The sequence below is a fragment of the Gopherus flavomarginatus genome, chromosome 11 (assembly GCF_025201925.1).
Source record: "Gopherus flavomarginatus isolate rGopFla2 chromosome 11, rGopFla2.mat.asm, whole genome shotgun sequence".
Lineage (NCBI taxonomy): Eukaryota > Metazoa > Chordata > Testudines > Testudinidae > Gopherus > Gopherus flavomarginatus.
The window spans coordinates 36,881,598-36,906,836 of record NC_066627.1 but is presented as its reverse complement, the minus strand read 5'-3'; the positions used below and the strand labels follow the sequence as shown (position 1 = coordinate 36,906,836).

General features: G+C 38.7%; 1 protein-coding gene and 1 long non-coding RNA gene across 3 annotated transcripts in view; one reads left to right on the top strand and one right to left on the bottom strand.

The window, feature by feature from the left end:
• Nucleotides 1-25,239, bottom strand: part of PTPN1 (protein tyrosine phosphatase non-receptor type 1) — a 63,758-nt gene that overhangs the window by 28,430 nt on the left and 10,089 nt on the right. The window contains exon 1 of one of the 2 annotated variants that reach the window (XM_050918139.1): nt 715-817. The exons of the other annotated variant lie outside the window; for it this stretch is intronic. The gene's annotated coding sequence lies outside the window, so the exon portion shown is untranslated. Of the gene's footprint in view, nt 1-714; nt 818-25,239 lie in introns of those variants that run through there. 2 annotated transcript variants of the gene reach the window in all.
• Nucleotides 1-25,239, top strand: part of LOC127031388 (uncharacterized) — a 45,497-nt gene that overhangs the window by 18,892 nt on the left and 1,366 nt on the right. Inside the window, exon 3 of the long non-coding RNA XR_007768538.1 lies at nt 10,800-10,911. This is a non-coding gene — a long non-coding RNA (uncharacterized LOC127031388). The remainder of the gene's footprint in view (nt 1-10,799; nt 10,912-25,239) is intronic.

Sequence of the window (25,239 nt, the reverse complement as noted above, 5' to 3'; positions counted from 1 at the left end):
TAAAATAGTCAATCTTGAAAGTATTGAATGCATGGATCTCAGAAGCCAGCTATATTTCTGAAAGAAGTGCGCTCATCTGATGTGTCTGATGATAGTGGTTCTTTTTCTTTATGGTATTTTTTTTGTTTTTTTTTTTGTGCAATGGTAGCTCTTTGTGCAGCCAATGGAAATGAGACGTCCTACAGAAAATGAAGTGACTTAATCATAGCACAGATGCTCTCAGTGGAGGGGGTTATTAAAAGAAAAGTCCTCTGCTGGCAAAGTTATTACATAAAATTGTCCATTCTGGGGTTTCTTGCACTTTCCTCTGAAGCTTCTGGTATTGGCCACTATCAGAGACTAGTTACATTTTGAAATTACCGATCTGGTGTCAGTCCTATGGTAGTATAATCTACGTAGGAAGCCACAGTAAAAGAAAAAACAGTACTCATTCAAAAATTCACACGCAAGTGTCATGTCAGAGTGACTCAAAGTCAATGTCAGTATAGTAAATGAAAGGCTGGTAGATGAATACAGGGATTGATAAGGATAATTAACACTTTCTTGAATTACATTCATATGGTGCCTCTACAGTGTGACTATCAATCATTTAAAAGGGAAGCACAACACAATTTAAAATGTCATGCATTATGAAACTTAATGAGGATTAGAACTGAAAGTCAGTTTTCTGAAGTTAAATCTGGTTTTGAGTATGACTCATTTGATAGCACTCACCTCATGGGTTTAAGTCCTGTACCCACCACAGATATTTCAGGGCAGTAACTTGTAGCTTGGGAAGAGGAAGTCTGTTGAAATGCTGTACTTCAGATGAGACAAATCAATGTTTTTCTGCCCATTTCTGATCTAGATCTATCGTAATGATACAGGTAAAAGTTAAAGATCTTTCTGTGCTTTTCAAGAGGGGAGAGCTGCTCTCAGCTATGTTACGGGCCAAAAGGGCCCAGGACGCGGTAAGTGGAAAAGTCATTTAGACTCAACTTTCCCCTTCCTCCTAAGCTGAGCACACCTTGGTCAGATCAGTGTTTCTGGCCCCCAGTACCACTAGCAGCTTTACAAAGTACCATAAAGCTATGTAGCCCCAAACCCTGAACTAAGTCACTATGTACAAGCAAGTTCTGCTTTTTCATTTTAGTTTTAGGCCAGCTGCTACACTAACTTCTATAGTGCCCTTCATCAGAATATATCAAGAGTGCTCTACATGCATCCTTACTGTATAGGCAGGAAACTGAGCCACAGAAAAATTAAGTTCCACATTCACAGAGGTATTTAGGGTCCTAGCTTCCACGGATTTCAAGTTAGGAGCCTACATACCTCTGTGGATCTGTCAGCAACCATTCAGGTACATTGTATTCATAATCACATGGTGAACATCACCTCCTTGCAAGCATTCATGTGTCAATATTTACAACTCATATTACTGTTTCAGAGGGGGGAAAGAAAGGCTTGATCCAAAGCCCCCCGACTTCAATGGTCTGCATTGGACCGTAAGTCTGTAGATAGCTTGATTAATGGGTAAAATGAAAAATATTTACCCATAAAACCTTTGGGAAAATAATTTCGGGGTAGCATAGGATAAGAGGTCCTATGTTAAACTGTTACTCATTGCCTGCCTATCTCTGGGAAACAGCAGTTGCTAAGACCCTATGATGGGGTTGGCAACCTCTGGCACGTGGCTTGCCAGTGTAAGCATCCTGCCAGGCCGGGCCAGTTTGTTTACCTGCTGTGTCTGCAGATTTAGCCAATCGTGGCTTCCACTGGCCACAGTTCACAGCTCCAGGCCAATGGGGGTGGCAGGAAGCCACGGCCAGAACATCCCTCAGCCTGCGCTGCTTCCCGCAGCCCCCATTGGCCTGTAGCGGCGAACTGCGGCCAGTGGGAGCCTGCTATCGGCTGAACCTGCGGACACGGCAGGTAAACAAACTGGCTCGGCCCTTCAGGGTAAGCACCCTGGCGAGCTGCATGCAAGAGGTTGCTGACCCCTGCCCTATGAGCACAGCTGCAGCGAACTATAGTCTGGTGTACACTGAAATGATCACATTTAACATTTAAAGCTTCCTTAATGCTTTTAGTAATCAGCACAACACTAATCTTAAAATGAATGAATTTTACTTAAATTATCAATGTCCTAATCTCCATTTACTGATACAGGTGCCACGAAGAAGGGCAGCACAATAAAATAAGTCACAATTAGAAGTCAAGGGAAAGCTGCTGCTCTTTGGAATGTTCCTTTGCTAGGTGACTTCATGCAGTTACAAAGCTTTTCCCTCCTGAGACCACAAGAGAAACAAGTGTTGAGAGGTCCTGCAGAAACAAACAGCTGGATTAATTGGAGGGAAAACCTTTTTAGGCTCAAAAGGGAAAAGGCAGGATTTTGCAGAATTGAGCATCAGTGACCCTGGTCCTTCTCTAAAGAGAACACTGGTGAGCCAGAATATGAAGTGAATTATTCTGATAAAGCATTCAGGAACACACTGGATGAAACTGATATTCAACCAGTTGGGGCAACAGGAGTGGCTTTCCCTTTCTATGCAGATGCCTGCCTGATAAACTTGTTAACCAGACTTCAGTAGTCCTGATGTAACATTCTTTCGGGATGTTGTTTTGGACCACATATGCAAGCGGTTCATTAATAGATATTAGGGCCAGAAGGAACCATTATGATCATCTAATCTGACCTGTATAAACACAGCTTATAAAATTCCACCCAGATTCATGAACTAAAGTCTGACAAGCTGTAGAAGTTGTACAACTGAATAAAATGTTCACACCACTTTCTGTGACACTGGTTATGGAGATTTGCTCGTTCACACGTCTGGGAACTAAGTAAGCCTGTGGGTGTGTACTTACATTTCTCAAGAGGACTGTGTAAGGCTGGCTGAGCAAGTGATTGCCCTATGAGGTTAAGAAATTGTAATCACAGACCTGAAACTTGGTTCTCCTAGAAAGCCCCTTGCTGATTCAGTACTATGTGGGCAATTTGAAACAGGCTGTAGTGATGCAGTATAAAGCAGCACTTCCATGTCTACAGTCAGTTGGCTGTGGTTGCTGAAATGCACAGCCACCAGAATGCGCAAGCTAGGCTGGAACATGCCATTAAATTATGTCAGCACGTAGGAAAGGGCTTTAAAGAAACCTATACCCATTTTGATTATCCTAGCAATCAGAAATCCCTAAGCTAGGGCTTTGTTGTGCACCATGAACAAGGTACAACTGGTCTAAAAACAACATAGTCCCAAAATTTAGAGGATCGTAATTTGCAAAACCTGTATTGCCTACTGTGATAGGGTGACTACCCCACATGTGTGGTGAAAGGGTTAATGTAGGCCTGGCCTAATTAATGATGGAATCCATCTGTGAAGGGGCTGGGGGGTGCTATAAACAGAGGACACATGAAGCAGAAAGGGGCTGCAAGGAGAAACTTTCAAGTTACACTCCTGATAGTACAGAGTGGCGAGATCTGTAAGGAACAAGAAGCTTTTACACAGAGTGAGGAGAGAAGTCCAGGGACAGGCAGCATTGGAGGAAGTCCAGGAAGGTGGCAGCAAGAGGGTGTAGTGTAGAGGATGTACCTGGGGTCCCTACCAGCCACTGCTAAGGTGATGGGAAGCTCTTAAGATATGGACTGCTAGAAACTTTGAGAGAAGGTTCCAAAACCCAAGGGAGACAGATTAGTTGGAAGGACCGGGGTATTGATTTATTTATGCTAGACTTTGTCAGCCTGAATGGGGTGCAGCTAAAGCACAAGCCTGAAGAAGAGGTGGACCACTGAGGGACCAGCATGACTCTTGGCAAGGGGTGCTAGACAGGAGAGCTACTACACCACACCTGTGCTTTAAGGATTCACTCTAGCAGTGAGTCTACTCCTCTACACCAAGGACTATGTAAATTAGGTAATTATCTGAATACACATTCTCAATTCTGATCATTTGGGTGTGCACTTATCCACACAAATTTAATTATTTGGGCCAAGATTTATAAGTTGCCATTTGGGAACTTCTAGGTAGGAAGGGCAAGAAGGGGGAAAACAGGACTAACTAGTTGTATAGGAGCCCAATATATGATTGGAAGTTAAACAACAACAAAAAAAACCACCCCACACATAACCCTAAATGTGCAACTTTAAAATGAGGGTAGAAAGAAAGTTATGTGAGCTACCCTAAATCTGGCATTTCCTAACCTTCAAGTGTTTGACTTTGCGACCTAAACAAGATTCTATTTATCTTAAAGAGAAAGTTAAGGAGAGACTTGATCACAATCCAAGTATCTACACAGCGAACAGATATTTCATAATGGGCTCTTCAATCTAGTGGACAAAAAAAATCTAACAAGACCCAGTGCCTACAAGTGGAAGATAGACAAATTCAGACTGGAAATAAGGAACAGTTTTTAACAGTGACGGTAATTAACCATTGGAACAATTTACCAAAGATTTTGGCAGATTTTCCATTACTGGCAATTTTAAAATCAAAATAGGATATTTTTCTAAAAGACATACTCTAGCTCTAATCGGAATTATTTTGGGGAAGTTCTGTGGCCTGTGTTATATAGGCAGTCACACTAGATGATCACACTGATCCCTTCTGGCCTTGGAAACTATGAACACTTAAATGTTTTTTGTATGTAAATATATTAAGCAAAAAGGAAAAAAAGTTGTAAAACTGAAGTCACTGGAGCTATGTGGATTTTACAGAAGCTGAGGATCTGACAATTTGTCAGTCCCTACATATTACAACCTTTCGTATTTCTGACTTTTCAACTTTTTTTTAAATCAATTATGGTTTTGATTACTTGTTGTGAAGGCTCTTTTTTTTTTTTTTTTTTTAAAGAAGACAGCATCAATGAAGGTTTAATATTAGGCTAAAAGTTGTATGGATGTCTTCAAAATTTAAATAAATTAGAAAGTTAAAAGATAAAACTAAGACTAAGAACATAAGTTCACAATAGGTGGCAGGAATACATTGTTACGATATTTCAAAAGGCTCATAACATGATAGCTGAACAGGAAACAAAACTAAAACAGGAGCATCTATATTTTAAAAAAAAAAAAAAAAAACTTGCTTTTTCCCCTCTTCCTCACTTGCACAACTCTGTTTCCTATTCAACAACTCTCTTCACTGCTCCTGAAATGAGTGTGAGGGAAAAATATTGGAGGTGGAGACTGAGAAACAAAATGGCTCTTTGACAAGTATTTTTGCAGAGGAAAAGCTTTTACTATTTACAATATCAAGCAAGAATCAGTGCCAGGAAACAAACCACAGTCTTACTAGAGCGTTGAGATACAAGTCAGTTAATCCACCTCCTGTGCAGTTTAGAGAAGGGAAATGAATCGTGATGATCACACACAGATCTTAAGTTCCCCAAAGATTGGAGGTTTTCAGATCCAGTATTTTGGCTCAGGTTCATCTCTAGTATACTGGGGACATTTGAAAATCCAGATGTCTATTTAGCTCCTGAAGTAGTTTCTGCATCAGTCTGTAGAGCAAATTCAGATGCAGTTTTTGAAAGAAAATTTAGCTTTAACAAATTTTTGCACAGTGGTGTTTGGATTCCACTAACATGTGTTTTTATATGAACTAAAACTTATTTCATTCTCCCTGACCCTTTGGACATTTCAACCTTTTATAGGATGACATTTCAAGAAAGTTGCTACATAACATTTTAACCCCTGGAATGACAAGTGACAGTGTCAACTTCTTACTGACAGCCTTCATTTTTACTTACTTATACAAGGACATGATCAACACCGAATGTTCTCTGATAACATATGTAGCCTTTTTGCAAATCTAAATATTTTTGTGAAAAGTGCTTGAGAAACAAAAATATTAAGCACCTGACAAGAGGCTTCTCCCACACTCTTTAAGACAATGAAACTAGATGGTTCTGGCTGCACACTCAGAGTACAATCATCGAGATAGTAATCTTTCCAGAGCTAGGAAGCTCATTGTATATGGGCTATAACAGAACAGTAGATGGCCCTGGAATGAATACAAAGATGCAATTCAGTGCAGAGGTTCTGATGACATAATTGATGGAAAGGGAACTGTGGAGTGACTTCATCTTTTGTGTTCACCCACGGTCATTATCTTATTACATATGTACCCACAATTACTTTGCACTGAAGTATGTTTTATACACATGAAATTAACCTTAAAGGGTTAAGGGAAAGTAGGAATTAGAGTGCAAGACTCCACTATACCTTTAATATTTTACAATATGTTTAAAATGATATAGAACATGGGTTCTCAACCTTTTTCTTTCTGAGGCCCCCCCAACATGCTATAAAACCTCCACTGCCCAGTTGTGCCACAAACTGTTTTTCTGCATAGAAAAGCCAGAGCCTGCATTAGGGGGTGGCAAAAAGGGTAACTGTTGCTGAGGGCCCGTGTTGCAATCCCGTGTGGTCGGGCTGTGTCTTTCTGCCCTGGGCCCTAGCGAGTCTAACGCTAGCCATGCTTGGTGGACCCCATGAATTCTGTTCACGGCCCCATGGGGAGGGCCCTGGACTGACGGCCCCTGGTTGAGAACCACTGGTATAGAATGTAGCCTCAATTTTATATATACATAGATAATAGTTTGGGACAAACCAGGGTTTAAATTCTTAGATCATTTCCCAGAGCCCCTTCCTCAATCTCCATGCTATTAAAAACCTCTAGTTCAGGGCTCCAGTCTCTGGGCTTCAGGCCCACCAGGGGAGGAGTGGGGGAAGAAGAGGAGCCACCTGGGCTTAGAAAGATTTACCAGAGTTCTGCTCTGGCCGAACTTAAGTCCTGGGACAAACAGATTTTAGTTTTTAAATCAAATAGCTAATTATCCTTTCCAAAAAAAAAAATCAAATAAATTAGCTGAGAAATATGAGAGCAAGTGACCATCTTAAAAACGTGACAAAGCAGGACTGCTCCCCCTCAATGGCTCTGCAGGAACTCAAAAGTTGTGAAAATTGAGCAGATGATATTTTTGATATCAGAAACCTAGAAAAAAATGCACTACTTTTTCAAGTTAGCAAGATGGAGATATTTTATTTGCATTTTGAAACAAGCGTTTTGCACAACTGCATCCAATACTAAAGAGAATAAGCCTGATTTTCAGTAAAGTATACTGGAATCTTAATTCTCACTCTGCAAAAATTTTGAGAACTAACCCAGTCATATTCTGTTTCTCAGCAAAGATTAATAGTGACATAGTGAGGTTCCAAATATGCTTACCAGAACACTACCAACCTAGCAAAATGAAACTACATGGTTCACTTGTTTTGTCAACGGTACGACTTGGGATGTAGTATTTTGTTTGCTAATTTAAAACTCTAATACACAATGGAGGTCTCTAGTGATTTTTCTATTATACATTTTCAAAACTTGGAATTCAAATGCTTTAAGTTCTCCTACATAGGTCTAAACTTTCTAGAACTGAACTGCAGCCTTACAGTATTGATTGCAAAAAAGACATCTGAATTTTGAGTATTAGAAGATTGTAGTTATAAATCCTGAAAAATTTCAGCCTCACATTATAAAGCTATACAGTGGACTACATAGAATATGGTCTCTTTAAAGGTTAGAGATATGATAATCTTGTTCAAATAGTTTCAAGGATTGTTCTAGCGCAAGGGCAGGAGATTGCAAAGTTGAAAAAAATGCTTGATTTGGTCTTGTGCATAGACTTTGCCACTAATCTGTTTACATTAAACAATGCTAGCAAGAATCTCCAACTATTTAAAAATTCTCTTTAAATATAAAAATCTCACTTACTGACATCTTCCTCATATACACAAAAGAATAAAAAGAAAAAACCTCTAACTGTATATTCAAATACACCAGAGTTTGCAGCAGCCAGGGACCAGTTTTTAGCAAGAGTAACAAGAGAATAAATATAGCACCAACACACAAGTATGGGCTTAATCCAAAACCCACCAAAGTTAATGGAAAAAGAGTTGTTTTTCCCCTCAAAGGTTCTATTGATAATGCACTGTCAAACTAGGTTACATGTAAATTGTCATAAGAAATGTGAATTGCAGGTGTCAAATGTTATGCAATGAAAACTGTTTCAAAAGCTACTGAATTACAGAAAAGAAGTTAGCAAACTCTTTAATAGATACTTTCTGAAATCTATGGAAGGAGCCTCAAATTGTGACACCTGCTGCCTTGTTCTGAATTAAAGAAGGGATCTAATTTCTTAAATATGTTGGGGTTATCCGTTCTACTCTGAAATGGCACTAAAAAAGTGGATAACTTTTTAAAAACCTAGAAACTAGGAGATGTTTTACCTGCCTTAAGTTTATTTCATATGAATTGACACTGCTTTTATCAAATCTATTCTCTTGTGCGTACTCAATCAACAACTTACTTCTTTGCAAAGAGGAGAGGGTTATTGGTATTGCCTATAACTCAAACAGAAAATAAGTTCACAAGAATAAAAAAATTCACTTCATGTATTTGTGGTCAATATAGCCATTGTTTCAGTTCCTAGGTTCTTTACAGCTTAAGAACAAAAGGTTTTCCTACGAGGCACATGAGTAGCCTCAAAACTGATCTTTCATCACACTGAAGCAAACCTGAAACTGTAACAGTGTAAGCAAACTACATCAACTTTTGGTGCAAAGAATATTTCAAGGTATTTCAAGTGTCTGGACTGAGTCTGATTCATTAAAACAAGGACCACCACACAATAAGCACTGAACTGTTTTGAAATTCTATTCTATCTGGGTTCTTGCACTGAACTCCATTGCTGAGTGCCTTCCAGAAATGCATTAAGCAACATGACTAAAATCTGTGCTATTTCTCTCATGTTCTCCCTGGGGGAGAAGTGTGTGGACTGTTTTGTTTTGCAATGTTGTACAAGTTTTCTTTTGCTTACACGTTGCCACATGTTTGTTAGAGAAGGCAAGGCCAAAGAAATTCAGTTTGTGCTCAGAGTAGAAGATGGTGAGCTTTGATGGTCCCAAAAATCTGGACATTTATTTTGGTACCCAAGAGGATGCTGAGCTATTCTAAAAATCTGGACTGGATTCTGGGCACTGAGTCCTTTTCAAAATTCTGGCCTAGATAAACAAAAAAACAAAAACCATGGAGTATGCTCATCCCATGTGAACATGAACTAGCTATAATTTAACAGCATAGGAATAATTCTGTACCATTTCTGTTTGGATTCTAATTTCATACTTTTACAAGACTTGATCACAAAGAAATTTAAGAAACTCCCTGAAGGGACTATGTGAAGATGAAAAAATAAAGGAATCACTTACGTTTTGTTAAAATCACAAGTTTCACCTTGGGCAGAAATCAATATGCAGAAAATGAATCACTCTAGTCTGATTTCTTGTAATTGATTTCAGTATATTTGAAACCACTACATACAAGGCTTTGAACCACAAAAAAAAAAAAAAAAAAAAAAAAAAAAAAAAAAAAAAGTGTTCCTGTAAATGAACACAAGCTCAGTAATTAAATCCTGTTTCATGAGCAGTCTTCCCCTTTCACATGCAACTTACTTAAGTTTTAGGTGTACACAGTACTTTACAGATACAAAAACAGTAAAGATCTAACGCAATCATTAGGTTACATGCAAGATAAAAGGTATGTGTGACCCTGTTAAAAAAAAAAAAAAATTATCACACTCCAACGAGTTTCAGAGCCAGGAGTCAAGTGACTCAGGTTCCCACTACATGGCTAAAAATAGCAGTGTAGACATGACTATTTGGGCTCTGAAATCCAGCAAAGGAGGGTGTGTTGTCTCAGAGCCTGAGCTCCAGTCCAAATGGGAATGTCTACACTGCTATTTTCGGTTTGACAGCACAAGACCAAACCAGTTGACTCAGGCTCTGAGACTGGCTTCCACAGGTTTTTCTTTTTTGGGGCGGGGGTGGGGTTAGGAGCAGTGTAGACAAACTCAGTTGAATGTGTTATTCGTAAAGCCGGTTGTGAGACTTTTCTATGTTATCTCATAAAGGAGTGTAGAATTGGGACATTAGCATAGAAGCTCTATTCTTGGGTTGCAACACTTGGGATATTTTATTTCATTAAGGGAATAATTAGCACGTCCCCAGTTTCCTGTAAAGGCTCCTTATTATTGGCATGCAGCATTTAAAACAGTCACCTGCTCCTGCTCACATAGCAATACCTTGGAGACCTGCTGCAAGTTTCCTTCACCTTACTCCTTTCTTCAAACCTGTGATACTCAGACCTCAGTGATTCAGGAGCCAAATTAGCAATTAATATTACCCTAAAGAGCCACAGCAGGGCAAATTCATTGTTTCGTTATTTTATATATGGTTGTCAACCTCAACCTTCCAGGAATACGTCCAACCAGAACTAGCAACTCTCTATATAATTTTATTCTCCTAGCGAAATGACTGACCAACTCTTATTTTATCAACTACAATCTGTTAGCATAGTAAAAGCATCCTGATTGGTTGTTAATTAAATCACACAGTGTTTTAAAATCATGTGCTGCTAAGAGCCACATGAGATACATTAAAAAGCCACTTGCAGCTCCCAAGCCTCAGTCTGAATATCACAGCTTTAAATCCGTTGCTCTACACTGGTTTGCCAAGGTTTTCATCCTGGTAAGTTGGCTCCTCTACCTTGGAAAATCCTGCAGATGGAGGGCCAAGCTAGTTGTCTTTTATTGTTTTTGAATCACATCTTTCCAAATGACACAGCAATTGCCTTAAATTGCAATTGAAGCCCTCTGCTTACCTGCATATTGTAAAGTTAAACCATGGAAACCTGGGTTTTTGCATTATTGTTTTGGAATTTAAAATAGCCCTGGCATATCTATGACAGTAAGACAAATGTGTCTTGTTCCCTCAGTTGATATTTTGGCTCCAAATAGATTCCTGGGATCTGGCTTCCACACCATCTCTGCACTCAGCCTCTTCAACTGAGGAACCTCTCTGCAGTAACATTGTGGACTCTCTCATCTGTAAGTAAAGCAGGAATACTGAAGAGTCCTGCCTCCTCTTTTTTGATCTGAAACACTTCAGAAACTTTCTAGCTGAACAACATGCCTTTACGTAGGTATGCAGCCACTCTCCCAATTTCAAAATCTGTGATGCATGAATATATACAATGACTGGACTCACCTATATTTGAAAGAGTGACAATAACTCCAGCTCTCAATTACAGATGTTGATATCCTCAGATTAAGAGAAAATAAAACCTAGTAAGAGGCTTCAAGGCCATCAGATCCAGAGAATTAGCTTTGTGGTCTCAACTTGTGCCCTCAAATACAACATAGTGCACTCTTAAACTCAGTGTACTTAATGAAACAGACTGAATCCTTGTATTTTACTGTTTCTCAAGCCTCAGTATAAAGATTGCATTTCACACTAGAATATCTGCCTAAAGTTCGGAGAATGGCAAACGAAACTGGTCTGTGGTATCTGTGTTCTTTCACCTTTTCCTGGAAAGTATGTTTGTCTTTTAATCAAGTAGCACAGCAGTTTAACTACATAAACAGCCAAACACTGCAACCATTTACTCAAGACAAATGTTTCAAGAACATTTCTAAAATGTGTTTTAAGTCATTAAAAACAAAACAAAGAAAGGCCACACACACCAGCAACTTCAGCATACATTTCAAAGGAAACATTTCCAACCCTGACTTCCAGACATCCTTTTTGTTTTCAGTTCTTTATGTCCATATTAGTTACCAGTTAGTTTGTCAATCTGATTCAATTTACTCTTATAGTACTTCCTGGAATCAACAGTTTGTAAATTGTAATGAGGAATGGAAGTTACATTACTTCATTCCACAGAAAGGTAGTCAAAGCCCTGCATGCTGAAACCTGTTTATCACTGACTGTATTTTGTTACAGTTTTTAATATGCTTCATTGTAGTTTGCATGCCAAGAGGACACAGGCAGTACATGTGTGTGTACATGAGCTTATACATTTATTGAGGCCTTTACAGAATTTTAGTATAAATTTCAGCATATAACTCATATCCCAAAAATTAAATGGTCTAGTAAGTTTTAAGAGGTAAAAACACAAAAAAACCACGTTAAGTATCTCTGTGCTAGACCTATAAATAAATACATTACACTTGAAGTATAAACACACTGCTATATTTTATGGCTGTTCCTTGGACACCTAAATGTCAATTTTTGGAATACACTGTTACTAGGGTCAAATCTGATTTGAACGTTGATGGTTCAGCAATCTCAGTTCTTTGCTATGAAATTGGACGAGGATGGGGGGAGCACACATTTTGCCATGTAAAAATAACTTATGAAGCAACAGTGACCTTTCTTCTAATTTTGCCAGTTTACAAAAGGCTTTACCATGCAATCATGAGGCTCCTGAATGCATCAGTTCACCAAATCATCTGTGACTGCAGCCAACTGATGCTCCTGGGTTCTTGTTGGCACCATTTGTGCTCTTCAGTTGGATAGAGTTTCATCTGTTATTGTCATTAATTCTGTGATTGAGTTTGCGATCTGGGAGAGGGAGATTTTGATCACCATTACTTTAGGAATCTAGCCACTGTGGAAATGCTCCCTTTGGATGACAGCCGTGCAAGAATAATTGTACCCTTCTTCTGTCAGTAGAAGGAGAGGCATTTCTTGGAGTTTTTTTTGGCTCTTGTAGGATGTGTCTTCCTAGGTCTCTTGGGAAAAATTAAGAGCTTTAGATTTTGTTTTCTTCCTTTCCCTGACCATTAAGATTTATAGAACAGGATTGTCCTTGGCACTGGCTGTCAGAGTAAAGAATGAAAAGGATGTCTGGAAGTCAGGGCTGGAAAAGTTTCCTTTGACGTGCCTGGGGGATGGAGTGAGGAGAGGTCAGGGAGAGCCTAAGAGGTACACTTCTTTAAGATTTTAGGTGCCCCTACATCAGAATCCAAACAAGCAAAACCAAAAGGATTACTGCTCGTGGGAGTCAGAACTGCTTTGTCCTTTGAATATCTCGTTTCCTGGGGCTGCCCTAGAAGTCTACTCCTACCATTACAGAGGTGCGGTCTAGTGTGTTGAGCATGATTAATCTGTAACTAAGGACCTCTGTACCCAATGCCTATTCACTTTTTGGAAGTTGGTCAAATCATATCTGCCATATTCTATAAAAGAGATAATACCTACTTTGCGGCCTATTATGAGGATTGGAGTGAAGTTTAAGTAACACACACTTCAACTAGATCAGTGGTTCTCAAGCTATACACCATTGTGGGCCACATATGCAGCTCTTTATGTGTTACAGGGGCCACATCCACACAGTAGATATACACACTACCTGTATGGCCCTGAGGATGTCACATGGACTGCAACAGTGTGCTGACTGGGCCGCAATCAGCCTTTAGGTTGAGAACCACTGAACCAGATATTCAAAAGTTGCCAGATTCAAGATGACTTCTGGAAAGTAAAGAAGTTTTAGGATATTCTCTCCTATACATTACTAAGGCATGTTAAAACTATACTTAATTTGTAAAAATTCAAATACCTAATATAGCTGAACATGTGAGACAGTACACACACACACACACACAATGATTTATAGAAGCTGGTTTTGATACTCTGTGTGTAAAATATTAAAAGCCAAATATGCCATCAGCTAACCAAGACTACTAAAAATATGTTGTGAATTTATTTTTAATGCTAACTTGCTTCTGACTTGACAGTATCAGGAAACTTGTAAACTCTGTACACAAAGGCTAAATCTCAAATTAAATGCCAAAAGCTTTCCAAGTTTTTAAACTAGTACCGTTATTTTATAACACAGCACCTTAAGACAGCAGAAAAGATGTTCAAATACCAGGATAGGTCATATTTTACTTTGTTTTAAAATGTGTGTGATCACAGCTGATTTAATATTATTCAGCTTAGACGGTAACACTACAGGAAAGCATTTTAAAAATAATGTAAATCATAAGCCTTTTGCACAAGAGGTGTAGGAGTTAAGGTTATCCCATGTTTCAGTTCACTACTCTTGACACATTGTTTTAAAACTTAGCAACATATCACAACACTCCAAATGGTCATAGCCTCCCATCTGAGGCTTTACTAAGCAAGATTAAGTTTAGTGCATTCACTGCTAAGTTCTCCACTAATGTATTTATAATACACATTAAAAAAACCACCTCTCAAAACATTCAGCATAAGGAAAAGCAAATGGGTGCTAAAAATATGTTTAAACAACCTGTTGAAGCAATGCAAGTTTATAAAGGCACTCACTCTATGGTAATAAGCCTGATACAGTGTCTACTCTAGACGTCTTTCCAACATTTGTGTATACCACCAGATGCATATGAGCCATTGATGGAGCAAAGGTATGGTCCCTGCTCCACAGAGCTTGGAGTCTAAACTGACCACGTAACATGAGATTCTTCTCTGATCATTTGCCACTGTTACTGAATATATGCAAAATCATCAAGTGAGGAATCACACCTTTGTGGTTTGGACTTCGCTTGTTCTTTATTATTCTCTGCAAAACTGACTGCTGAACCCACATAAATTTTTTGCTACTGCTGGCACTCTGTGCAATTTATGAAATGAAGTATTTTAAATGCTGACATGGAAACTGAGTAAGAACACAAGAATGGCCATACTGGGTCAGACCAAAGGCCCATCTAGCCCAGGATCCTGTCTTCTGACAGTGGCCAATGCCAGGTGCTTCAGATGGACTGAAAAGAGCATGTAATCAAGTGATCCTTCCCCTGTCGCCCATTTCCAACTTCTGGCAAACAGAGGCTAGGGACACCATCGCTGCCCATCCTGGCTAATAGCTATTGATGGACCTGTTGTCCATGAACTTATCTAGTTCTTTTTTGAAGCCTGTTACAGTCTTGGCTATAGTCTATATAGAATGATGTCAAGGCCATGAATGAAGGGAACAGTAGGTTTGATAAAAACCTACTATATCTGGAAAATTCTTTAGCAACACTTACTCTGACAAATATGCTGTTTATATTACAATTGCGTCCTGCACAAAATTTTAGTTTGCACAATGGTTATTTGAATATTAGTTCCAAAATATAAAATATTCTCCAATCTTCCACTGCTGCCAACTTGTGATATGCAGTAATTTTTTCTAAAAGCTGTAACTCCTGAAGTCATGAAGAATTTCAGCTTTTTTTTTTTAAATCCACCCTAGCAAGGAAACCTGGTTCTGTAGTGAATTGTAATCAGTTTCTTACTGACTACAACACATCTTTCAAAACACCTTTCTGCATAGTGAATTAGTTTTGTTATACAAGTACTTTTCCCTCAAGAAACTTTCATTTTCATCTTGCGTAAATCAGACGTTTTCAGTCACCATGGCCACATAAGTGTTTTGATTTGTGCATGCACTGTTTTGGACTGATAAGTAACAAGCTTGCTGACCTCAAACTTGTCTATTTCTCCCACAGTGATAAATCCTATGGTTATACATTTACACCAATTTTAAAAGGTAACTGTGTAGGTACTGTTGAGAACTAAGGACATTCTAAACTAGCTTAAAATAGCAATTTTAGAGTTCCTAGTTTATTCACGGTAGCCTCTCATTGATTTTCATACTGTAAGAGCTCCAAAAGGTTACTTCCTTCTCATAAGCTTTTAAAAATCTATTATATTACTAAGTTTTCACAGTATGGCACTGTTATCATGTAAAATGCCACAGGGTACTCGGACTTTAAGAGACTGACCACTATTTTTTCTAAAGTGTTTCATTTACAAAGGCTCACATTCTTATCTGACAATGTAAAGTCAATCTTCTCTCTCTGGCACTTTCAGAAGAGCCTGTCTTGAAAGGAAAGAGTTCTGATTCATAGCTATTTGCTTAAGAACATACATTTCTGGTGTAGACCTCTGGTTTGACATGAAAGTGCAAAATTTCAGTAATGTGCACAGAAGAGTTAGCTACTATACATACGTAGCAGCTAAATTATGAAATTGATGGACATGAGCAAACTTTCCATTGCAAAACCATTTAGGATTTGCAGCAAGACTTTCTGCAATCTCTCTCTACATTTCTATAAAGAAAATAAGTTATTTGGAGGTTCGTGGTACTGCATGAGAAACCAAATTACATTCTTTTTAGCCAAACTCCAAATATAAATACTGCATCTGGACCATCTGTCCCAAGTTTCTGCTCAGTAAGCTCTTGCAGATGCCAATACTCATAGGGTGTTATTTTCAAAAGCGCTGTGTGTTGACTTAACTCTCCTTCCATTGAAGTCAACAGCAAAATGTCCATTGGTTTCAGTGGAAGCAGTGTTAGACCAACGCTGAGCACTTGAAAATCCCATCCTAAATTCTTAAGAATGAGTATGAAAATGGAAATATTGGTAGTTCCACATGTACTAGATTCATCCTTTATTACCAACTGTTCTTTTTGCAAAATAAGACAACCCAAGAGAAATGATGCATTATTAAAATCACTTGAAGGCTACTCAATGTAAAAAAAGGTGCTATCACACTGTTGAGCCATCTGGCATCCTCAGAACAGTTTTCCTTTAGTTTAAATGTACTACATCAGTTTATTTTATTAGGGTGTTACCAACAGGGCAGGTGGGAGGGGAGAGAAAATAACCAATACAAACTGCTATACTCTTATCTTAGCCTTTCTGGGTGAATAAAATATATAAAAAATAATACCCACCAATAAAATCTGTGTTAAACCCTTGAAAACAACAAATATTAGGGTCTAGTGAATGCTTGTGGCATAAAAGACTAAGGACTTGTTCAATTTTTCACTCAGACTGACCACTCAATACTCTGAAATACTACACAACTCAAGTCAGAGGTTGAAGGATGAGAATCTTTACACTTACTGCTTAAGCACATGCAAATGTAACTATTCTCATAACTTTAATCCTGAATTGACTAGGCTAGCAATATAGTCTTTGAAGCAGTGGTCCCCAACCTTTTTGTCTGGTGAAGAACCGTGGCAGTGGCGGAGCATCTGCCAAAATGCTGCTGAATTCTCATCTGGTGAATTCTCGGGTTGGGGACCCCAGCTTTGAAGAATAAAATAAGCCATTTAAGTTTAATAGATTTGCACAACTCCTAATATTAACAGGATAAAAATCCTGTCAGTACTAGGTATAGCACACCTAATACTTTATGAATATATCGATGCTAGTAATATCAGTACTATTTTCACACTTGGAACACCACTACAGAACACACCATATATCAAGAATTCCAATTTTCTTTCCTCTTGCATAAAAATCAAGTATCATTAAAGTAAGATGCAGACTTTACAGTTAAAGACTTTTGCACCATACACTGGTCTATTAGTTATCTTACCTAAAAGGGGTGCAGATAATTCAAGTTTTCTACAGATTTGCTTTAAAGACTCAAAAAAAAAACCAAACCCAAAAAAACAAAAAAAACAAAGCCCCAAAGAACACCACACTAATGAAATGTTCTGAATATCAGACAGACAACATTACTCCATCATGCAAGAGGATTTCCCTTTTTTAAACAGTTCATTTCTTCTGGTTGAAATTCTGTGGTATTTTAGTGTTTTACAATCTATGGGGTAAGAGTGCTCTACTGCAAGCTTAACCCTCAGCTAATGTCCAATAGTAAACAGCGGAGGTAGGCCCTATTTGTAGAGACAGAGGTATTGTCACACTTAGTAAAAAAAAATCATAGCATTATTAGGATATTCAAATCCACATTTTAAAAACTGAGTGCATGCACAATTACCGGGATTACACATGCATTTTGTTCACGCACATGCAACAAAACTCACCCTTGCTATCACAACAGACCTAGCAAAGATTGCAAACTTTTACTAGCAGTTTTTCATTACATTCCCAAGATCTGAATTTGCCAGTTTAAGGTAGTTTTTATTTAGGTAACTGCTAACCAATAAACTCAAAGTATTTATTTTTAATCTAGCTTTATCACTCATTTATTGACTGAGCTTAAAGATCAAAGATGGGTGTGTGTGTGTGTGTTAAGAAACCATTACACTGCAAAATGGCATGGACAGTTAAATTTGTTTGTCAATCTATTTTGTAGCATATTTCTGCTGATCGTGAAAAATATGGAGAAACAAGGGCATGCAATTATTACTTAAATATGCAAGTTTGGAAATCAAACTTAAATGCTTGCTGTAGGCAGATTTCAAGTTATTGAATGGTGCCCTCTTTGTTACCAAATCACTTATGCAGTTCACACTAAATCCTCCTGGGAATAAAAAGGACTGCTGGATTGGGTTACTCCCATTTTCCCATTTGTGCCTGTATACTTCTATGTAACAGCATCCAGAAATTTTATATTAGATTAAGGCCTTCATTTAGAATATTATAACAGATAAACTTAAATTGTGTGCACTTGATGAATATTTAGAGTGTTGAAAACTCTGTTCTAAGAAAAATCAATACTTCTTTGTTTCTCCAAGAAACGTAATCACTGAATTCTACAAATGGAGATAAGCACCACAGTTCACATAAGCCTAGCTGAGTGAAGTTCTAGACACACATGCATCTGACAGAAGAGAACTAGCTTCTCTTATATGCTTCTAAATACAATACAAATTTAAGTTCTTAATTTCTTTATGCTAAAATTCTACGCTTTTTTTGCTACACAGAAGAGGCTTTTATTATGCAACGGAAAAAATGTCTCCGTTTGTGAAAATTAGCGTTTGCTAACCATGCACCAAGAAAGTATGCTTATGGAACAAAGACAATTTGAAGGAATTTGATTATGATTGAAAATTAAATATAAATTTCAGTTCTGTATGAGATTAACAGTAGGCTCTGAATACCTTGCTCCATCTATGACAGACAAGCAGTTTAAGGAGTTTCTGTAGAAAGACACAAAACCAGCTACCTCACAAAGGACAATGAAAACAGGCCATATTCTTGCCCCTTATTCTACATTTAATTTAGCATTATTTCTGTAATTTACAAAGTGATAACGAACAACTAGCATACAGAAACCATAGCAAGAATAAGGCAAAGGTACACCTGCTATGGTGATGGCACCATATACAGGCAAGCACACGATCCAATTTTCAGTGGCACTCATGCAGCTCAGGTCCCGACCACCAGTCTTGGGGGCTCTGCATTTTAATTTAATTTTAAATACCTTATTTTCTTTACATAAAACAATAGTTTAGTTATACGTTATCTAGACTTATAGAAAGAGACCTTCTAAAAACATTAACAGGTATTATGGCACACGAAACCTTAAATTAGAGTGAATAAATGAAGGCTTGGCACACAACTTCTGAAAGGTTGCCGACCCGTTATATACAGACAGACCCTATTCATGTAGGGATATGTCTACATTGCTAAGAAAGTGTGTTAATTCAGATTAGCTAACCCAGGTTAAAATAGCAGTGAAGACAAGGAAACTGAGCATTTAACTCTGGCTGAACTGGAGCTGCTAAACCCAGGATCCTCTGTAGACTCTGTCTCAAGCTGCTAACTTGAGTTAAAAGATAAGTTGTTTTATCCTCACTGCTATTTTAACCTGAGTTAGCTAACACAAGCTAAGAACACACTTTTTGGCAATGCAGACATACCCCAAGAGAACGGGGCCTTATGCTTTTCTTTCACCTGAAGAGTTTAAGCAGCCTGGATTGAAAGAATGACTCTCGTGCTAAATAGGGATGTCCTGATGCCAAGAACCGTCTTTCACAAACACACAACTAAATTAGGGCACCATTGTAACACTCCAGTACATTAAAGACAAAAACAGGGCCAGATAAACCAAGCATGCATGGGATTTTTTTTAGTAGTTTTCTTCATGCTAATAATTCAGATTTGTGAGTTGAAAGCAAGTTACACAGGAGAGATAGGATAAACACTTTCTCATTTCATGATCTATTAGTATTGCGTCCAAAGCAATTTACCAAGGAACACCGCTCTGCAAAGGCAAATGACTAGCAAGGACTTGCATCTCTATATTTAGGGAACTCTCTTTGGAAACATACAACTCCTATTACTTCCTTATACTCTTTTACAGTCCAGACCACACTGCCATGCCGATTCCACCACACCCTGCAACTTGACTAGTCTCTTGCTCATAAAATTCCACTTCCTGTCAGCATTGGCAGATATCAGCTCCCAAATTATAAAGCATGTTTAAGCAAGATTACTTCAACCCCTCGTTAGCAGTGCTAGTATTTAAAGAAGCTCACTGAATAAAAAGTATGCAGTACATCCACCTCCAGAAACATCTTACTTAAGAATGCAAACAAGAACAAAAGGGTAAAAATATAGGCCAAAAAAGAAAATGCTTAGACGTTAAATTAAAGACCATCAGGCACACAACAGTGTCTGGATGACTAACTACTAAGCTTGCACATAAGTGCAGTAGCATATTTTGCTAGAAGTGGGGATGGGAGCACTGAGTATTTAATGGTAGATTCAAAGCCTAGAGAACCAAAAGCACAGGAATTTACATATATAAAGGCTCTTAATATGGAGAATGCACACTGTAGAAAAGGTTTTACAATTAAAAGCCCTTACAGGACAGGCAAAAGACCTTAAAATTATGGAGTTCACACAGCACAGGTATAGTGACACCTGAGAAAATTTGGAATTGTTTGTTCTTTTGGATAACTATTGCTGGAAGCACCACTAATCTAAATAGCAGTATCATCTTATTTACTGCTATTAAAGCCATCACAACAATGGCACATAAGCCTCTGCAAGTAGCACAAGTGACTCACCTTTGCCTAGTCCAGAACATAACAGATGCAGTAGAAAAAACTAAGCAACTTGCTTTCCTGTTGAGTCTGGTTTAATCCTGGAAGGGACCATCTTTTCCTGCCTCTGTACAGAGCACAACATAATGGGTCTCTGGTCCATAAATGATACAATATAACTTAGGTTTTGCATTTAGGAAGCTCAGGTATTTTTTTTTCATTAAATATACTCATTCCATAAAAAGATTTTCCTTTGCTCTGCATCCTTCTTGACACACTTTCAAAATACTAGACTACTCATGTAATAACACTTTCTACAATAACAAGCCAACATAATCTGATGAGGTTCAACAAGGAGAATTGCAGAGTCCTGGATTTAGGAAGAAAGAATCCCATGCAACACTACAGGCTGGGGATCAACTGGCTAAGCAGCAGTTCTGCAGAAAAGGACCTGGGGATTACAGTGGCTGAGATGCTGGATATGAGTTAGCAGTGTGCCCTTGCTGCCAAGAAGGCCAATGGCATATTGGGCTGTATTAGTAGGAACGTTTCCAGCAGATCGAGGGAAGTGATTACTCCCCTCTATTCTGCACTGGTGTGGCCACACCTGGAATACTGTGTCCAGTTTTGGTCCCCCCCCACCACAGAAGGGATGTGGACAAATTAGAGAGTCCAGTGGAGGGCAACGAAAATTATTAGGAGGCTAGGGCACATGACTTACAAGGAGAGGCTGAGGGAACTGGGGTAATTTAGTCTGCAGAAGAGAAGAGTGAGGGGGAATTTGATAGCAGCCTTCAACTACCTGAAGGGGGGTTCCAAAGACGATGGAGCTAGGCTGTTCTCAGTGGTGGCAGATGACAGATCAAGTAGTAATGGTCTCAAATTGCAGTGAGGGAAGTCTAGATTGGATATTAGGAAACACTGTTTCAATAGGACGGTGGTGAAGCACTGGAATGGGTTACCTAGGGTGGTGGTGGAATCTCCATCCTTAGAGGTTTTTAAGGTCAGGCTTGACAGAGCCCTGGCTGGGATGATTTAGTTGGTGTTAGTCCTGCTTTGAGCAGGGGATTGGACTAGATGACCTCCTGAGGTCTCTTCCAATCCTAATATTCTATCATTCTATAACCTACCATCAGAAAACATTTAAAATCTTAATCTCCCAAAATATTCCAAATCCTCCATATCCAGGGAAAACATATGGGACTTGCAACACTCCCTTAAAGTTGATAATCTAGGATTACTTCAGACCAGGGACGAGGCAGCAAGTTCAAAAGCTGAGGTGGCTCTCACAAGGTGCCTTGCCATCTTATGAGTGGCATGCCAGCTCTGATGGTTGTGTTGATCTCATCTGCGGCAGCATTAGTTTATTGGTTTGGGGCTTCAGACTGTATCATCATTTCTGTTGTGGGAAGAAGCATTTGACGAACTCTCTCCTTCTCCAATCCCTGGAGCCACTGCTACTTCCACCCCCCTTCTGCCTCAGCATGACACCTCAAGAAACTAGGCACCAACTGAGAAGACACATTCCCACTCTTGTACAGTACACATACCAAATTTCTATGACTTAGCTTTTAGCATCTGAGTTCATGGTTGCAGAGTCTACAACAGCAGCTCTACTAGAGCACATGAGGACTAAGGGCAACCACTGTCATAGGCACACTCTTTTCTTTATACTACTGGCTGGAAACCACCACCTCTTTGTTCCGATTAGTCCTCTTGACAACACTCATTGACAAAGATGAGGACTCAGCAATTGAGTAATACTGGCAGACCACTTGAATCAGAGGGGGCAGCTGCTGGATCACAGCAGATGTTATCCTTCAGATGCTTACTATGCTTGAAGTTTTTTGTTCCGTATGAAACAATCAATAGGAGAAGCCTTGCGCTGCACTTATGTGATGCTTCTGGAGAAGATCAATATTGCTGATTTAACTAGCACAGTTTTCAATCAAGCTCTTCTCTACTTTTTGTGACCCTGGAATGCTATCATCACCACTGACACATGCAAGTAGGCAAATTGCAGCTTCTGTGGAAAACTTCCCTTTATCAAAAGTTTAGCAAACAAATATTGCTCTGTGGTTCAGTCAGCTCTGTAAAGGAGGAGAACAAGGATAGTTTATGGAGACCTTCTAGACTAGTGTAGCAGTCACTGAACTACATTTGTATTGGTCAGTTGTAATATTTTCTTCATTTTGAGGAGCTTTTTTAATTGGAAAAAAAAAGTGCCCATGTTACGCATGTAGTTATGTTTAAGATGCAATTTAGTATTTGTACAAGTCTCCCTCCAACTCCCTCCTCTTGCTATCCCAATTAATCGAGTGTTTTTGCGTCAAAGGCCATAAGCTTATTTTTCCCTCCACTGGCCTGCACCTTGTACAATCACTTACACCTGCCAGAAGTGGGTGTAAAATGCGACCAATCAGAATAGTAGCAATTTATACCCATTTCACACCAACTTTACACAGGTGTAAATGACTGTACGCTGTGTAGGGCAGTGGAAAAATCAGGCCTCATGTAATAGTGGAATTGAGATCATCTGAACCAACATGGGTTATTTTTCTTGCCAGCAAAAGGAAGTAGAATCTTAGTCAAAAGATTCATTTTAAAAATAGATCTTATCTATTTTCCTTGTGATCACACTTAAAGGTCACACTGTGTATAATACTGGAACCTGTTGCTGTGGAATTACAGGATGATATAAACAAGTAATGTTTATTGAAATGTGTACAAGAAAAAAGGGGGTATGAGAACATTACTCTATGTCCACCACTTGCTCCTGTTCTACAAAGAATCTGAAGAACAGAACAGCTTTTAGTTAATGCTGAGAGACAGACATTCTACATTTGGTAAACTAAGCACCTCAGTGCAAACGTGAAGTTCTGAGCTGGAAAGGCAAGAAAAGCATCTGAAAGATCAAGGTCAGAAGAACATTCATTTTAACCTAATCAACCGAAGCATCAACAACTGTGCTTTAAAAATAAGTGAATCCAATGAGGTAGTAAAAAAGATACAATTAAGGGCAGAAAGAAAACTGTCAAATGTCTGGTAAACAGAAAATGTATCTGTGCAGCTCCACTAATATTATTGGGGTTATGTGGTGAAACCAAGGGCAGAATTTGCCTCCAACTTCCACAATTTTTTTAAGAGGATTCAAATTTCTTACACAACAGGGGAAAAAAACTGAGCTACATACTTAACCCTGGTTAAATTACTGATGCCTAGGACCAAATATCCTCTGAGGTGGGACCTTTACCCTCACTGAACTTTTTACCCTTTTGTAGTGAAGGTGCATTTCTTCTTGCATCTCATGGTTTGTGCGTGCAGTGCATTCACCAGAACCAACATCTACAGCTTCAGGTGGTGGGAGTAGCAGTTGTATGCACAGAAGGAAAACAGAGATACTGCTATGGAAGGGAGGAGACAGTTGCTGCGCAGAGCATGCTGCTTACTGTTTTCCATAGCACTATCTCTTGAAGGAAAAATGGAAATGGAAAAAAAAGAAAACAAAGAGATACCTTACTGCCTGGCTCTTCTATTAAAGCAGGAAGCAACTATGAAGAGATAAGATGATGCCCAAATGTTCCAGAGAGGAGGAATACAGCCTTAGTCTGCAAGCATGACAGGCTCTGAAATAAGCTTCATTAATGTAAATACTGACATATTATTAATAGTACTTACCCAGACAAAGCCACAATAGGTACCTCTAAACCAGGTTAAGTTTTCATTACATCCATCTCTTAACCCATTTCTCCTCTCTGTCCCCAAAATAAGTCTGTCCAGCTACATTTAAGAACATGTATCTCAGTTTTTCCATTCAAAGGATTAACTCTTTGGAAACTGCACATAAATGCGCCTTAAACTAGTAATTTCAATAGACTACTCTTAAAAGATTAAGACAGCATTTGGTTTACCATAACTGAGTGGATAGGAACAGATAATAGGTAGTTGGTGAAGAGGCCATAAGCAACTGGTTAAGGTGGAAATGTACTCAGATGAATCTCCATATGAGACACAGAACAGTCAGGAGCAATGACAATGTGTCATGGCACTATTTTTTAAGAGTTAAAATCCATTCTTTTTTCAGATATTAAAAAAGTGATCAATCACAGCCAGCTCAGAGGTTCTGTTAACTTTTCCACAAACTCTGATGCCTTTTACCACCTCACTACTCATGAGTGGAAGGGCAATAATAACTCATGGAAATAATTTGGTCAACATTTGATATTTTAGCACATCAGCCTGTACGAGGTGGAAGATGGAACTAACTTCCCCGAAGTTAAAACAAAAAGGCCTCTCATTTAAAAACTTTTGGGAAGTTCTGTTTGGACTGCATATTGCAAGATCTTTCACTATCTTCTCCCATTCTCCTCCTCAACATGGTAAGATCTGTCATGCCTGTACAAAGAACCTTCTTGTAAGTTGGCTCTCATTCTTGAATTTCCCTGCTTTCCTGGCATATGCTCAAAGTCCACTGCATCCAATTCTATGATCCCATTTCTTAGCATCAGGTTAATCTTACCAATACTGCTTTATAATTTAGTTTTCATGAAGTATCTTCCATAGTTTAGAAAAATAAATACTCCTGTCAACTTAACAATTTATTGGACAATATATTAATCTATATTGATCTTACTACACAGTCCAGTTAGTTGAAAGTGTGGTGTCT